We start from the raw sequence: 15,156 nt of genomic DNA, 5'->3' as shown, positions 1-15,156 counted from the left end.
TGCAGACAGTTTTAATAGCCTGCTTATCTTCAGCCATACTGTCTTGCATGATTGCCAACTTGAAGACATCTCAGGCTTGTCAACATGCTTCTAGGGAAGGGTTGGGCAAGAAATGTTTCTGTCGGGCTTCCCTGGTGGCGCGGTGGTTGAGAGTCCGCCTGCTGATACAGGGGACATGGGTTCGTGCCCCGGTCCGGGAAGATCCCACATGCCGCGGAGCGGCTGGGCCCATGAGCCATGGCCGCTAAGCCTGCGCGTCCAGAGCCTGTGCTCTGCAATGGGAGAGGCCGCAACAGTGAGAGGCCCGCGTACCGCAAAAACCAAAACAAACAAACAAACAAACAAAAAAGAAACGTTTCTGTCATTCTTTTGTGGTCTAGAGTAAACTTTGTCCTTGCTTCTCCCCTTTGTAGCTCGTCCTAAAGTTCCTTAAAGATCCAGAGGACTTTAGAGGAGGCACGGAGGAGCCCCTTAGGCTACATGAGGTTGTATCTGCTCTTCGAAGCCCGCTAAAGTTGCTCCCAGGCTTCTAGTCTACCTCTTCCCTTCTCCCGGCATTTAGTTGAGATTTATATATAATAGGTATTCATGAAGGCTGTTTGCCTTCTAGATCTACCTTTCTCTAGATCAGTTAGAGAAAATGAAGGCGCATTCTTTTTCACATTTGAATTGTAGTCCATACATTTAGACTCGGCTATACCTACTAAGCCCATCTAATACTAAAGGTAGGGGAGAGGGGAAGGAAGGTACTTCTGCACATATGTTCCTGCCTCACTCTTTCCCATATTGCCTCATCTTCCTCTGCATTCTCCTTCCATGTTGTCTTGTACAGGGCAAGTGTTCAATAGATATGTACCAAAAGACTACTCCCTCACTTGATAGCCCCCAACCACGATCCCGAGCCAATCCCTCCCTCAAGGGTGAGAGGGAGGCAACTCTGGATGGGCTTAGTAGGTATAGCAGAGTCTAAATGTATGGACTACAATTCAAATGTGAAGAAGAATGCACCTTTCTTTATTTTCTCTAACTGATCTAGGAGTCTGCAGACTCCCAGTAGCCAGTCAGTGCATGTGAGTTAAAGGAATGAATGTGCCTCATCTTGCACTGGAGCCCCTTCCCAGTGCTGGCAGGCAATGGTGATGGGATGATTAAAGCTTGCCCATTCAAGGCAACTCAGTTTTTTTGTTTGCTTGTTTTTTGTATTAGAGTCTATTTCAGGTCAATGTAATCCCATTTGGGAAATTGCTGTCTTTCAGGGTTTCTGCCTTCTCCCCAGATGGCATGTGGGCACAGAAGGAGCCTATGGGTATTCCAGGTGATGGAGGCAAAGGGTTTCTTGTTCTCTTTTGGCTCTTCTCTGGACCACTGAGACCTCACTGAGATGTAGCTCATCTCTCCTGGTATTTGGACGTCACCTTCTCTCTTCCCCGCACCCTCTGCTGAAGTTTCAGCAGCTGGTACAAATTTTGGTTTACCGTTTTGGCCTTAGCAGTAAATAGTGATTGCTCTCGAGGAGCACAACTCTCTCCTCCTGCTGACTGGAGGAGCTCTTTTTTAGAAATTTTTTTCTTTGATAATTTTGTAGTGTGATAAAAACACTTGAGACTTACCCTCTTGAAAATTTTAAGTCTACAAGAATGTTAACTGTAGGCACAATGTTGTACAAAAGGTCTCTAAACTTAAGCCCCTGGAAATCACAATTCTACTCTCTGCTTCTTTGTGTTTTACTATTTTATATACCTCATATAAGTGGTATCATGCAATACTTGTTCTTGTTTGACTGGTTTATTTCACCCAACATAATGTCCTCAGGGCTCATGATGTTGTCACATATGGCAGGATTTCCTTCTTTTTTAATGCTAGATAATATTTCATTACATGCATATACCACATTTTTTTATCCATTCGTTTGTTGGTGGACATTTAGGTTGTGTCTTCGTTTTGGCTACTCAGAATAATGCTTCAATGAATATGGGAGTGCAAATATCTCTTCAACATCCTGATTTCATTTCAATTCTTTTGAATAGATATCCAGAATGGTATTGGGAGCACTTATATGCACGTGCAAAAGAGTATAATGGGGCCCTTATCTCATACTCTACACAAAAATCAACTCAAAATGGATTAAAGACTTAAATGTAAAACCTACAGCTATAAAACTCCTAGCAGAGAACATGGGAAAAACTTCATGACCTTGGTCTTGGCAATGATTTCTTGGATGTGACACCAAAAGCATGGGCACAAAAGCAAAAATAAGCAAGTGGGACTACATCAAAGTAAAAAGCTCCTGCCCAGCAAAGGAAACGATAGAGTGAAAAGGCAGCCTATGGAATGGAAGAAAATATTTGCAAACACATCAGCTCTTATAGACCCTACTAACCTCTGAGGCTCTTCACCCATAAGGTCCCCTCACAGCTTGCTGTATTCCTCACAGGCTCACATAGGAACCTCTCTGTCTCTTCCTTCCTACTCACTGGGCCATCAATCTATGTAGATACTTCTCTCCATCACTGGTCTTCTACCACATCCACCCCATGTTGGATATAGCAGGAGTGAATTAATTTTGTAGGGCTTCCATAACAAATCACCACAAACTGAGGCTTAAAACATCAGACGTTATTCTTTCATGGTTTTAGAAGATAGAAGTCCTAAATCAAGGTGTCAGCAAGGTTGGTTCCTTCTGGAGGCTCTAAGGGAGAATCTGCTCCATGTCACTCTCCTAGCTTGTGGTGGTCACCAGCAACCCATGGCATTCTTTGGCTTCCAGCGGTACCTGCCTCCATCATCACTTGGTATTCTCATTGTGTGTCTCTGTCTCCAAATTTCTCTTCTTATAAGGACACTAGTCATTGGATTAGGGCCTACCCTAATCTAGTTTGACCTCATTTTAACTTGATTACATCTGCAAAAACCCTATTTCCAAATAAGATCACATTCACAGAAATCAGGGGTTAGGACATCCACCTATCTTTTTGGAGGACACAATTCAATTCATAATAAGGAGGACCGAATTGGAGCACAAGTCCAGATGTTCTTGGACTTCCCCTTAATTAGCCTGAGGTTTGTATTTGGGTTTCTATCATCTAGCACCACCTACTTCCAGGGGATGAGGGTGCAAAATTCCTTCTGACTTAGTCTTATCCTCCAGAATACCTTAATTCCTTGGGTCCTCTTCTCCATGATGGAAGAACTGTAGTCTCCTTCATGTCTGGTAGAAACTGCTCCTCCATCATGTCCCTTTTACACAGACACTCACTTAAAGCTCAGTGCTCACACCTCTAGGCTTTGTCAACCCTGAAGGCTGGTCAGAGAGATTTCCCAGTGCCCTTTGCTGGGGCTTAGCCATGGCCTCCCATCCATGGAAGCCACCTGGTGGTCAGCATCATGGGAATTCTTCTATACTTTGAGCGCGTGGCCACCCCTGCCTTCACCTAGATATTCTTCTTTCTCTCCTTAAAGATCAGTACACCTGGATTTTCTCAACGTAGATAGTCTTTTTAAAAAATTTTATTGAAGTATAGTTGATATATAATAATATGCAAGTTACAGGTATAAAATATAGTGATTCATAATTTTTAAAGGTTATATTTCATTTATAGTTATTATAATATATTGGCTATATTGTAGCAATATATATATTGTACAATATATCCTTGTAGCTTATTTTCTACCTAGTAGTTGGTACCTCTTAATCCCCTACCCCTATATTGCCCCTCTGCCTCTCCCCACTGGTCACCACTAGTCTGCTCTCTATGTCTATGAATCTGTTTCTTTTTTGTTATATTCACTAGTCTGTTGTAGTTTTTAGATTTCATGTGTAAGTGATATCATACAGTGCTTGCCTTTCTCTGTCTGACTTATTTCACTTAACATAATGCCCTCCAAGTCCATCCATGTTGCTGCAGATGGCATTATTTTGTTCTTTTTTATGGCTAAGTAGTATTCCGTTGTATATATGTACCACGTCTTCTTTATCCATTCTTCCATTGATGGACACTTATGTTGCTTCCATATCTTGGCTATTGAAAAGAACGCTGCTGTGAGGTTCATGTATCTTATCAAATGAGTGTTTTTGTTTTTTCAGTGTAGATAGTCTCGCCAGACCTTTAAATGAAGGACTTAAGGGGTAAAGAAGTTTTGGGCAAGCAGACTCAGCAGATCACATACCCCATGGAAGAGGGGAAAGGCCAAGGTTATATTCATCTGTCCAGAAAAAGGAGAGTTTAGAGATGAGATGAGCAGGTTCTGCATGCCCAGGATGCCCAACATGAAAGTACCATGTGACCAGTTGTCTGTGTACACCTTCAAGTGGGAGAAACCCATCTGGCATGCTCCCTCTGCAAAATTGTTCCAATTCCACTGGACTCTTTGGCCCATTCAGAGTGGCTCACAGTTGCCTGGTAGAGGTCATGAGTACTTTATCTATGGCCCACGGGCCTTTAGGAAATAATACTGGTTTTTATGTAAACCTCAGTTTCCTTTTACATAAAGTAGGTTGGTAGTATCCTCTTTGAAAAATTGTTATACTTATTAGACAAAATATATGCAAAGCAGCTACTCTAGTACCTGGTGCTTAGGAGATGCTTAATAAGTGGCAATCTCCCCCTTTTTTTTTGGCTGTGCCACCCATGTGGCTTGCAGGGATCTTAGTTCCCCAACCAGGGATTGAACCCAGGCCCTCGGCAGTGAAAGTGCCACCGAGTCCTAACCACTGGACCGCCAGGGAATTCCCAGTAGTAATGCCTTTATTATTAGTCTAATCTGCTTCTCTCTTCTCTCTCTAGATCATACCACCTCTCTGAACTTATCTCTCCTTTAAATATTCCCTGCCCAAAAAAGAAAAATAAGGAAGAAAAAGAGTATTATGCACTTTAGAGTTCCTCTTGTCCACTTGCCTATAATAGGGAGCTTCTAAGATTCAGAGTTGTTCCTGGGCATCTCAGACCTCAGGCCAGAACTGACTCTGTAATTGGTCATCCTGACTATATGAAATCCTAACTACAGAGATTTATGACATTTTCGCCATTCTACCATGTTGCACAGTAATTATGCATAGCATGAAACCTGTTTCAGTTTTTTTGGAAGTGTCATTTGATCATCAGATTAGTCTCAGTTCACATGTGCTCATTCTTCACCATTTGTTGCTCACAGTGTCTTGGAGTAAACGAAATGCCAGTCAGTCACTGCACTGAGTTATCTGGGAAGAGGAAGAGGAACGGGTCCCATAGCCCCTTGGCTCTCCTACTTGTAGATGCCTTCCCTTCATCCAAGTCTGGCCAGCTTGGTCCAGACTTTTCCTGGAGAAGGGGAAGGGGGTAGCATTTCATCAGGGCAGAAAGATGTGGGAATTTCCTTAGAAGGGAATAGTAAAGATTCAGCTGAGAGTGGCTCCAGAGCAGCAGTTTGTTTGTTTTGATTTGTTTTGTTCTCCCACCACAGATAAGTGAGCCCCTCCAGTCACAGTAACGTTAGGTAGTCGCATCTTAGTCACTGATACCACTATTCAGAATATGCCACTGCTCAAGTCAAAACCTAGGAATCATCTGTGACTTTCCTCTTTCCTTCGGATCTTAAATCCATTGTATCAGCAATTTCTATCAGTTCTACCTTCAAAATACATCCCAAATCTAAATTACTTCTACCATGTCCACCACCATCTCTTACCTAAACCACAGGCTCTACCTGGTATCTCAATCCCTGCTCTGGTATCTCTACAGGCAATTTTTCACCCAGCTTCCAGAACAACCTTTAAATGTATATTGGATAATTTTATTTCCCAATTCAAAACCTTCTGTAGTTTTGTACTGTGCTTTAATAAAAACCAAATTTCATATCTCAGCCCACAAAGCCCTGCACTGATACCTCTGAGAAATTTTCTGCCACTCTCTGCTTCCTCATGACTCCACTTCAGGAGGCTCTGGCCTTCTTGTCATCCTTCCCATCTCCCAGACTTGTTCCCATCTCAGTTGCTATGCCCTCTGTCTGGGACGTTTTTACCTCCTTCCCTTCATTCACATGGGACCAGCTCAAAGGGGCCTTCCCCAGCCTTACCTCTGTCATTCTCTATTCCGTTACCTGGTTTTATTTTTCTTTGTAGTCCTTATCTCAGTCTCACATTACACATATGGTATATACCTTGTTTATGTATTGACCTTGCATCTCCCCGTCTAGATGGTAAGCTCATGAAAGCAAGGAGTTTTTCTTGCTCATTGCTGTATCCTCAAGATTTTGAAGAGTCCCTGGACATAATAGGGGCTCAGAAGTAGTTGTCAAATGAAGGGATGAATAAATGATACCTTTAAAATACCTTCTGGTAGTTCATCCTTCACCCTCACCCCCTAGCCTCTGAGTCTCTACTTCTTCAATCAAATCAGAATCTCTGGGATTGGGGCTCAGACTTCAGGGATTTAAAAATCTCCCAAGGTGATCCTAGGTTGAGAATGACTGAGTTAAGTCAGGAATTTTCCACATTTAATGTACACATAAATCACCTGGAGATCCGTTAAAATGCAGACTCCGATTGAATAGTAGTAGTAGGTGCAGGCCTGAGAGCCTGCATTTCTAATAAGTTCCAGATGATAGCACTGCTGTTGGTCCATAGGCTCTACTTTACGTGGCAAGGCCTAGGCGATTCCTAAGATCCCTACACTTCTCTATTCTTTAAAGTGAACACCATCCACCTCAGCCTCTGTCCAAGGAACCTGTTAGGTGCACCCTGGAAAACTCTGGATTGGGCACTGTTGGACACAATGGAGGAAATGTCAATTTCTTCATTTACATTATTGTTTTTAATGTTTAACTTTTAATTTTGAATTATTCCAGACATACAAAATAAGTAGAAAGAATTTCCGCATATTCTGCACTGAGATTCCCCAAATGTTATATCTCACTTAACCATAACACAATTATCTGAATCAGAAAATTAACACTGATACAGGGCTACTGATCTACAGACCATATTCAAGTTTTGCCAATTGTCCCCACTCACGTCCTTTTTCTGGCCTGGAATTCAGTCCACCGTCATGGATTGCATTTTTTTTGTTTTTAACTTTTTGTTTTATATTGGAGTATAGTTGATTAACAACATTGTGTTAATTTCAGGTGTACAACAAAGTGTTCGGTTATACATATACACGTATTTATTCTTTTTCAATTTCTTTTCCCATCTAGGTTATATGCTATCGAGCAGACTTCCCTGTGCTACACAGTAGGTCATCGTTGGTTAATGGATTGCATTTAGTTCTCATGTTTCTTTAGTTCCTTTCAACTAAAACACTTCCTCAGTCTTTGTCTTCCATGACCTTGAAACATTTGTAGAAGATTGGCCAGTTATTTTGTAGAGTATCCCTCAGTTTGGACTTTTCCTGATGTTTCTTGAGGATTAAATTCAGGTGGTGAATTTGGGGCAAGACTATCACAGGAATGATGTGTCCCCAGTGCATCATATCATAAGGTACAAAATTTGAATTTATCCCACTATTAACGATGTTAACTGTGGTCTCTCAGCAAAGATGGTGTCTTCCAGCGCTGTTTTTTCCCTTTGTAATGTAATAGGTACGTTGTGGAGAGACTATTAGAGACTGTAGACATCCTGTATCTCATCACATTTTTCACCCATTAATTTTAGAATTCATTAATGACCCTTACCTAAAACAATTATTAGTGTGGTATTTGGTCAAATGGTGATTTTTCAAACCCTATCTTTTCTTCAGTTGGAACTGTGCTGTAAAGAAGAGCTTTCTCATCTCTGCTACTTATTTATTTTAAAATATATTTATATAGGCATGAATCTGTGGATTCTTATTTTATGCTCTTGGTTATAATTCCTTGCTTCTATCGGTATTACTTTTTGATCAGACTGTCCTCAATTTAGCTAGGGGAAGCCCACTTGAGCTGCATTCTGCATCCCTGACATGTCCTCATTTTTTTCTTGTACTTTCTTACGATTTTGGACCACAAGATACTCTAGACTCATCTTTCATCTTCCCTTCCCTAACCCAGAATTAGCCATGTTTCCAAAAAGTGCTATTTCCTTTTATTGGATATGGTATTTAGAAATCAAGACTTGGGCACAAGGGGTGCTCATCAATACTGGAATGTGTTGTTTCTAAATATACGTATTTATAAACACCTACCTGTATCTACTTCTATACCTATCTTAAATCTATACTGAAAGTCATGAGTTCACGCTGGTGATTTGCTACTGTTTGTATTACATTTTAGGAGCACAACCACCACGCTTTTTACTGATTTTCATTTTTTTCTTTCTTTCCGTCCTCTCTCTCTTCCTCACCCTCTCTTTCCTCCCTTCCCTCCCTTCTTTCACTCCTTCCTCCCTCCCTCCCTCCCTTCCTTCCTTCCTGCCTTTCACCACCTTATAGTCCTTGCCTCTTGACTTAATATGGGGCCATCTAGTCTGATGAAAGGCAGCAACTCTGGAATCTGAAGGATCCGAGTTCAGTTTCTGGCTCTCACACCTTCCAGCTGTGTGACTGTGGGCAGGCAGTCTCTGACAGTAATAGATCCTCAAGAAAACAGAATTCTTTTCTGGCTCAATCTGTGGAATCAGGCTGAAATGTTTTCCCTTGAAATTCTCAGACATAAAGGCTGGTTTATCTCCCTTTCCTGACTTTAATTCAAGTCTTCCTTTTATCAAGACACACAGGCAGCCTGTCTTCCCCAAGCTGTTCTCCCCAGCACTTCTAATTGAACAATTTAACTACTGTTTCTCCCCTTGTTCATTCTTTCTTGTCACACAGGTACATTGGCCCCCAGTTGCCTACCCACTATGGCTCTATGTGACATCAGTTTCTGCCCCTTTTTCATTTATCCCCTATATCCATATCCATTATATAATTGCCTGTGTGTCCGTCTATCTCTATTTATCTGTCTATCTATCTATCTGTCTATTATCTATCTATCTTTCACGGGGACAAAAGGATTGCAGCTCCAAACCTCCTATTTGAGAAGGGCAGTTCCTGTCAGGATTGGTAATATTTTTCACTTAGAAATTATAATGACAGCATCCTGGACAAAATCAGTTTGATTCCCCAAGCATTAAATGCTAGCTACTATTCCAAGAGTATTAACTCCTCAAAGGGCAGTTATATTTAAGATTATTTAAGAACAAAGACTTTGGCAAGCCTGCAGTGGCAGGGAGCTGTGTTCTTGTTTGGGGCATTTGCATTTTAACAGACTGAGAAATAAATCCACTTTTTAAACGGAAAAACTATTTACCATCTGCGGTTCGTTAATGTCAGGCAGGCAAAATCTGTCGTTCACACACATTTGTGATGCAGTTGGCACATTCTCCTCTTACGGAGGGTTTCATCAGCAGTGACTGAGACTGAAACACCCTGCCTGGTGTGATATGTGATATGGTGAACCAACCACTCAGCTTCTACTTGGGGTAAAACGTTAGTATCTTGGGAGTAGTATCAGCTCATTTTTTTCTTTTCTTGCGACAAAAGTCACAGAAGTATCATCGATAGAAGAATCGGTATGGTTGTAGATAAAATAGTGAGTAATGAATATATTCACCAGATTTCCAGGTACTGGTAAAGCAGGCTACATTAGCCAAAAGCCCTTGGACAGCAGGGAGGGCCATATGTAAGGTGTATGTGTGGCGAGGAAAAGAATAGGAACTCAAAAAGCCACCTCATGGAGAGGACTGTGTGGGGACAGAGAAAGGAAATTTTGGCCATTGCTGTGAGTGAAAAATGCTACATGAGGTAAAGCTGCTTAAAGGGGAAGTGTAGAAAGTTTCACGTGATGTACTCTAAGCAAACCTTGTGAGCTGCCTTTTCGAGGAAACTTAGCATAAATATTCACATCAGTTTTCAGGTTGTTTGATTTGGACGGGTGTTTCCTAAACACGAAACCCTAAATAGCAGCAGAATCTAACAGAATCTAGAGGTAATTTGGTATATTTGAATAGTAAGCAGGGGTGATCCTCAATATAATGAATAATTATGAGGCATGGGGACTCGCCCATTAGAACGGATACTCAACCATGGCTATCGGCTATAAACGGCAGTGCCGCAACCCTGGTGCGTGCCAGCCTGATGTCATCTCTGATCATCAGTGCTTCTAGGCCTGAAAGTGGTTTGTAGTGATTTACAGGCATGGAGGTGCTGTATGCGCTCAAAAGTCCATCATGGTTAGTTCCACATGAGCCTCATGAGAAACTGGCCAGGGTGGAGGCGGGTGGCGAGGGGCAGAAGCTAATGAACAGTCTTGCGTGGTCTGACCTGCCTTGTGCATTGCAAGACAGTGCTACTATCTGACATATATTTACAAACTGTATTTCAGATATAATAACAAGAGAAAAGGCAATCTTGTTCCATTTTTGATCGTATATTGGAATGATAGAGTACAGGGTAACGGAGGTACTGTGCACCAGGTGTCCATTTTCTCCCCGTTTCCTAGCATCATTGCCTTTAGGTTGGGGCCATGAGTAATTCTGGCCAATGGACTGTGAACGGAGGTGACATGGGTCACTTTTAGACCAGGGTGGTGGTTGAAAGTCAATGTGCTGCTTCCATTTTTCTCTTGACGTGGCAGCTTACGAGGCCATATCGTGTGGTTATCAGACAGAGAAGGCAAACCCAATCTTCATCGAACTTGATGTGAGAGACGAACCTGTGTTAAACCACTGAGATTAGCACAGCATAATTTATCCGGACCAGAAATGGGTCCCTTGGGGATACTGCATAACAAAAACCCGAGGCATTTTTTTTATTGGAAAGCAGTGAAGATACAGATGCTGAGGATTGAATTGCTGTTGATCCATGTTATCCAGTAGCAAAACATTTTTTATTTAAAGTTTTCACCTGCGATAACTTGGGGAGGTGGCACGTAAGCATAGTACGCCAGCAGTTCTGGAGGAAGGTACTAGAAAACAGAATGTAAATCATGTACATTGGCTGCCATTGGCTAGTATTACAAGAAAGAGATGAGCTCAGGAAAGAAATGGCAGGCAAAATGGATGTGAATAGAGAGTGTTCAGAAATCCAGAATCTGGTAGAATTGGAAAGCCAGTATTTTTCCAGACCCCCAACTGTAAGACACAGGATGGAGAAGATTTTGGTTGGCTTCTTCTTAGGCTGTAGGATTTAGAAAGCTTCAAGAGAACGTTGCTCCCACCCTAACAAGAAAAAAAACTGGGCAAGTTACAAAATCATAAATTTTCTTGAGTCCATCAAAAATGGAGATCACAAGACAACCAACAAAACTGAACTCCGTAGAGTGACAGCTGTCCTAGGAGGGAGAGGACATGTGAATTGCTTCACCGTTAGCACAGCAAGGTAGGAGGAGGTGGCCAGCATAGAAACAAGAAAATGCTACTGTAAATGGTACTTTTAAAATATTCATTTTCTCAGTGTTCCTTGTTATATAGAAATAAAATTGATTTTTATACTAAAAAAAAAAAAAAGAAATCAGCTAAAATTTACTACATTCTTCAGGGCCTAGTGAGGGCTAGTGTAGTAGTTCCAAAGAATCCCGGTAGTCCCAGGCGCAGGGGAGTTTGCACTCACTGGCAAGCGTTTTTTCCATGGCCCTCCACCAGAAAAACAACTTCGCTTTACAGAAAATCAAACTGAAAAATCCTGGTTAAAAACCGACTGGCCTGCATTAACCAAGAGTGAAAAACGATGTTGAGATCACCAACCCACATCTCCTCACTCTCCAGGCACAAGTGCTGCAAAAAATTCTGTCTTAAGTCACAGCCAACTATTTCCTCACAATTAATTAGTCAATTCATTAATCTTTTAAGATAGGATCTTTGGCTTCAGTATGTATTTTATCTACAATACATATCTACAAATATCTATTTATGCCTGAACATAAGCACCTCCACCTTTGTGTTGGCTCTGAGCTTTTGAATAAATTTTAAAACTTTCATGTGTAGAAAGGTATTATTCAAGGTTTGGGACTTGAGCGATTTAGGGACTTTAAGCTCTATGATTAGGTGTAAAGAAAGCATGAAAGCTTCACAGATGAAATGCAAAGTGGGATGATTATGTCATTGATGGAACAATGCAAAATTTAAAACCCTTTGTTCCTTAAGCCTCTCTGAGGCCTATTTCAATTCAAGAACTTAGAACCAGAATAGAAAGGGTATCACAGTGCTACCACCCCACCCCAAAATTTTTCCTTCCCATTTTTAAAAAGTATTGTTTGTTTCTACGTACAAATTCATTTTTAGTATAGAAATTTGGGGAAAGACAGAAAATGAAATAAAACTCATAATCCCATCAACCAGGTATAACTGCTGTTAAAAATTGAGTGTATATCCTTCCAGACTTTTCTTTCCTGTGCATTGTATATATTTTCAAAATTGTTTTCATTATATTATAGAACGTTTCACATTCTCAAATTTTTGACCCTCTACATAAATCCTCATCTATCACCATCTTTAGTAATGTTTCAACTGCGTTGTCTACATTGTCCACTGGGAATCTGGTCCAATAGGCATCAAATACTTTCAGACACAACCTAACCCAGAAAATCAAATGGACGTCATTATTAAATATGTAGATTTTAGAAGTTATGCTTTAAGTTTCTCCAAAATCCAATGAAGATATAGCTTTATACTAAGGTGTTTTACTTTGATATCTCTACACATTTAGTCATAGACTAGGGATTATAACTTCGAAATATAAAGAAAAGATATATTTAGAAGTCTATATTTTTAAAACAGTTTAAAACAAATAGGTCACGATAAGCTCCGGACTATTTTGAGCACGATGCCGTGAGAGACTCCACTGTAAAATATTTGAAGAAAGTTAAAACAGCTCTGTTGGCAAGGGAATCTATACTTGATCCACTTAGAATTGAGCTTTTTTTTTTTTTTTTAAGTTTCGATTTTGTTCAAACCTGAGACTCCAGGGAAAGGTAAGCCATGGAGATGTGCATGGGCTCTGCCTCCATTTTTCCTGTGAAGATTAAACAACATCCTCTTGATTCTTAGATTCTTCAACATATAACAGTCAGTTTTCCCAGGGTCATGGTGACAGTGTCCCCAGCACACGGTCAGACCTGTAACCATCAGTGGCCTGGGAGTGTTACTTGCTTGTTGCCTTTTTTTTTTAAACCTCTTTTTTGGAGTATAATTGCTTTAAAATGGTGTGTTCGTTTCTGCTGTATAACAAAGTGAATCAGCTATACATATATATATATCCCCATATATCCTCCCTCTTGCGTCTCCCTCCCTCCCACCCTCCCTATCCCACCCTTCTAGGTGGTCACAAAGACCAAGCTGATCTCCCTGTGCTATGCGGCTGCTTCCCACTAGCTAGCTATTTTACATTTGGTAGTGTATGTATGTCCATGCCACTCTCTCACTTCATCCCAGCTTACCCTTCCCCCTCCCCGTGTCCTCAAGTCCAATCTCTATGTCTGTGTCTTTATTCCTGTCCTGCCCCAAGGTTCATCAGAACCTTTTTTTTTTTTTAGATTCCATATGTATGTATTAGCATATGGTGTTTGTTTTTGTCTTTCTGACTTCACTCTGTATGACAGACTCTAGGTCCATCCACTTCACTACAAATAACTCAATTTTGTTTCTTTTTATGGCTGAGTAGTATTCCATTGTATATATGTGCCACATCTTCTTTATGCATTCAACTGTTGATGGACACCTAGGTTGCTTCCTTGTCCTGGCTATTGTAAATAGAACTTCAATGAACATTGTGGTACATGACTCTTTTTGAATTATGGTTTTCTCAGGATATATGGCCATTAGTGGGATTGCTGGGTCGTATGGTAGTTCTATTTTTAGTTTTTTAAGGAACCTCCATACTGTTCTCCATAGTGGCTGTATCAATTTACATTCCCACCAACAGTGCAAGAGGGTTCCCTTTCCTCCACACCCTCTCTAGCATTTATTGTTTGTAGACTTTTTTGATGATGGCCATTCTGACCAGTGTGAGGTGATACCCCATTGTAGTTTTGATTTGCATTTCTGTAATGATTAGTGATGTTGAGCATCCTTTCATGTATTTGTTGGCAATCTACATATCTTTTTTGCAGAAATGTCTATTTATGTCTTCTGCCCATTTTTGGATTGGGTTTTTTATTTTTTTGATATTGAGCTGCATGAGCTGCTTGTATGTTTTGGAGATTAATCCTTTGTCAGTAGCTGCTTTTGCAAATATCTTCTCACATTCTGAGGGTTGTCTTTTCATCTTGCTTATGGTTTCCTTTGCTGTGCAAAAGCTTTGAAGTTTCATTAGGTCCCATTTGTTTATTTTTGTTTTTATTTCCATTTCTCTAGGAAGTGGGTCAAAAAGGATCTTGCTGTGATTTATGTCATAGAGTGTTCTGCCTATGTTTTCCTCTAAGAGTTTGATAGTGTCTGGCCTTACATTTAGGTCTTTAATCCATTTTGAGTTTATTTTTGTGTATGGTGTTAGGGAGTTTTCTAATTTCATTCTTTTACATGTAGCTGTCCAGTTTCCCCAGCACCACTTACTGAAGAAGCTGTCTTTCTCCATTGTATATTCTTGCATCCTTTATCAAAGATAAGGTGACCATATTGCATGGGTTTAGCTGTGGGCTTTCTATCCTGTTCCACTGATCTATATTTCTGTCTTTGTGCCAGTACCATACTCTCTTGATTACTGTAGCTTTGTAGTATAGTCTGAAGTCCGGGAGCCTGATTCCTCCAGCTACGTTTTTCTTTCTCAAAATTGCTTTGGCTCTTCAGGATCTTTTGTGTTTCCATACAAATTGTGAAATTATTTTGTGCTAGTTCTGTGAAAAATGCCATAAGTAGTTGATAGAGGGATTGCATTGAATCTGTAGATTGCTTTGGGTGATATAGTCATTTTCACAATGTTGATTCTTCCAATCCAGGAACATGGCGTATCTCTCCATCTGTTTGTATCATCTTTAATTTTTTTTATCAGTGTCTTATAGTTTTCTGCATACAGGTCTTTTGTCTCCTTAGGTAGGTTTATTCCTAGGTGTTTTGTTCTTTTTGTTGCAGTGGTAAATGTGTGTGTTTCCTTAATTTCTCTTTCAGATTTTTCATCATTAGTGTATAGGAATGCAAGAGATTTCTGTGCATTAATTTTGTATCCTGCTACTTTAGCAAATTCATTGATTAGTAGTTTTCTGGTAGCATCTTTAGGATTCTCTATATATAGTATC

Source organism: Aethalodelphis obliquidens, unplaced genomic scaffold (genome assembly GCF_003676395.1).
Source record: "Aethalodelphis obliquidens isolate GAN/ISIS:26980383/991018 unplaced genomic scaffold, ASM367639v1 scaffold27, whole genome shotgun sequence".
Lineage (NCBI taxonomy): Eukaryota > Metazoa > Chordata > Mammalia > Artiodactyla > Delphinidae > Aethalodelphis > Aethalodelphis obliquidens.
This window is presented reverse-complemented; position numbering follows the sequence as displayed.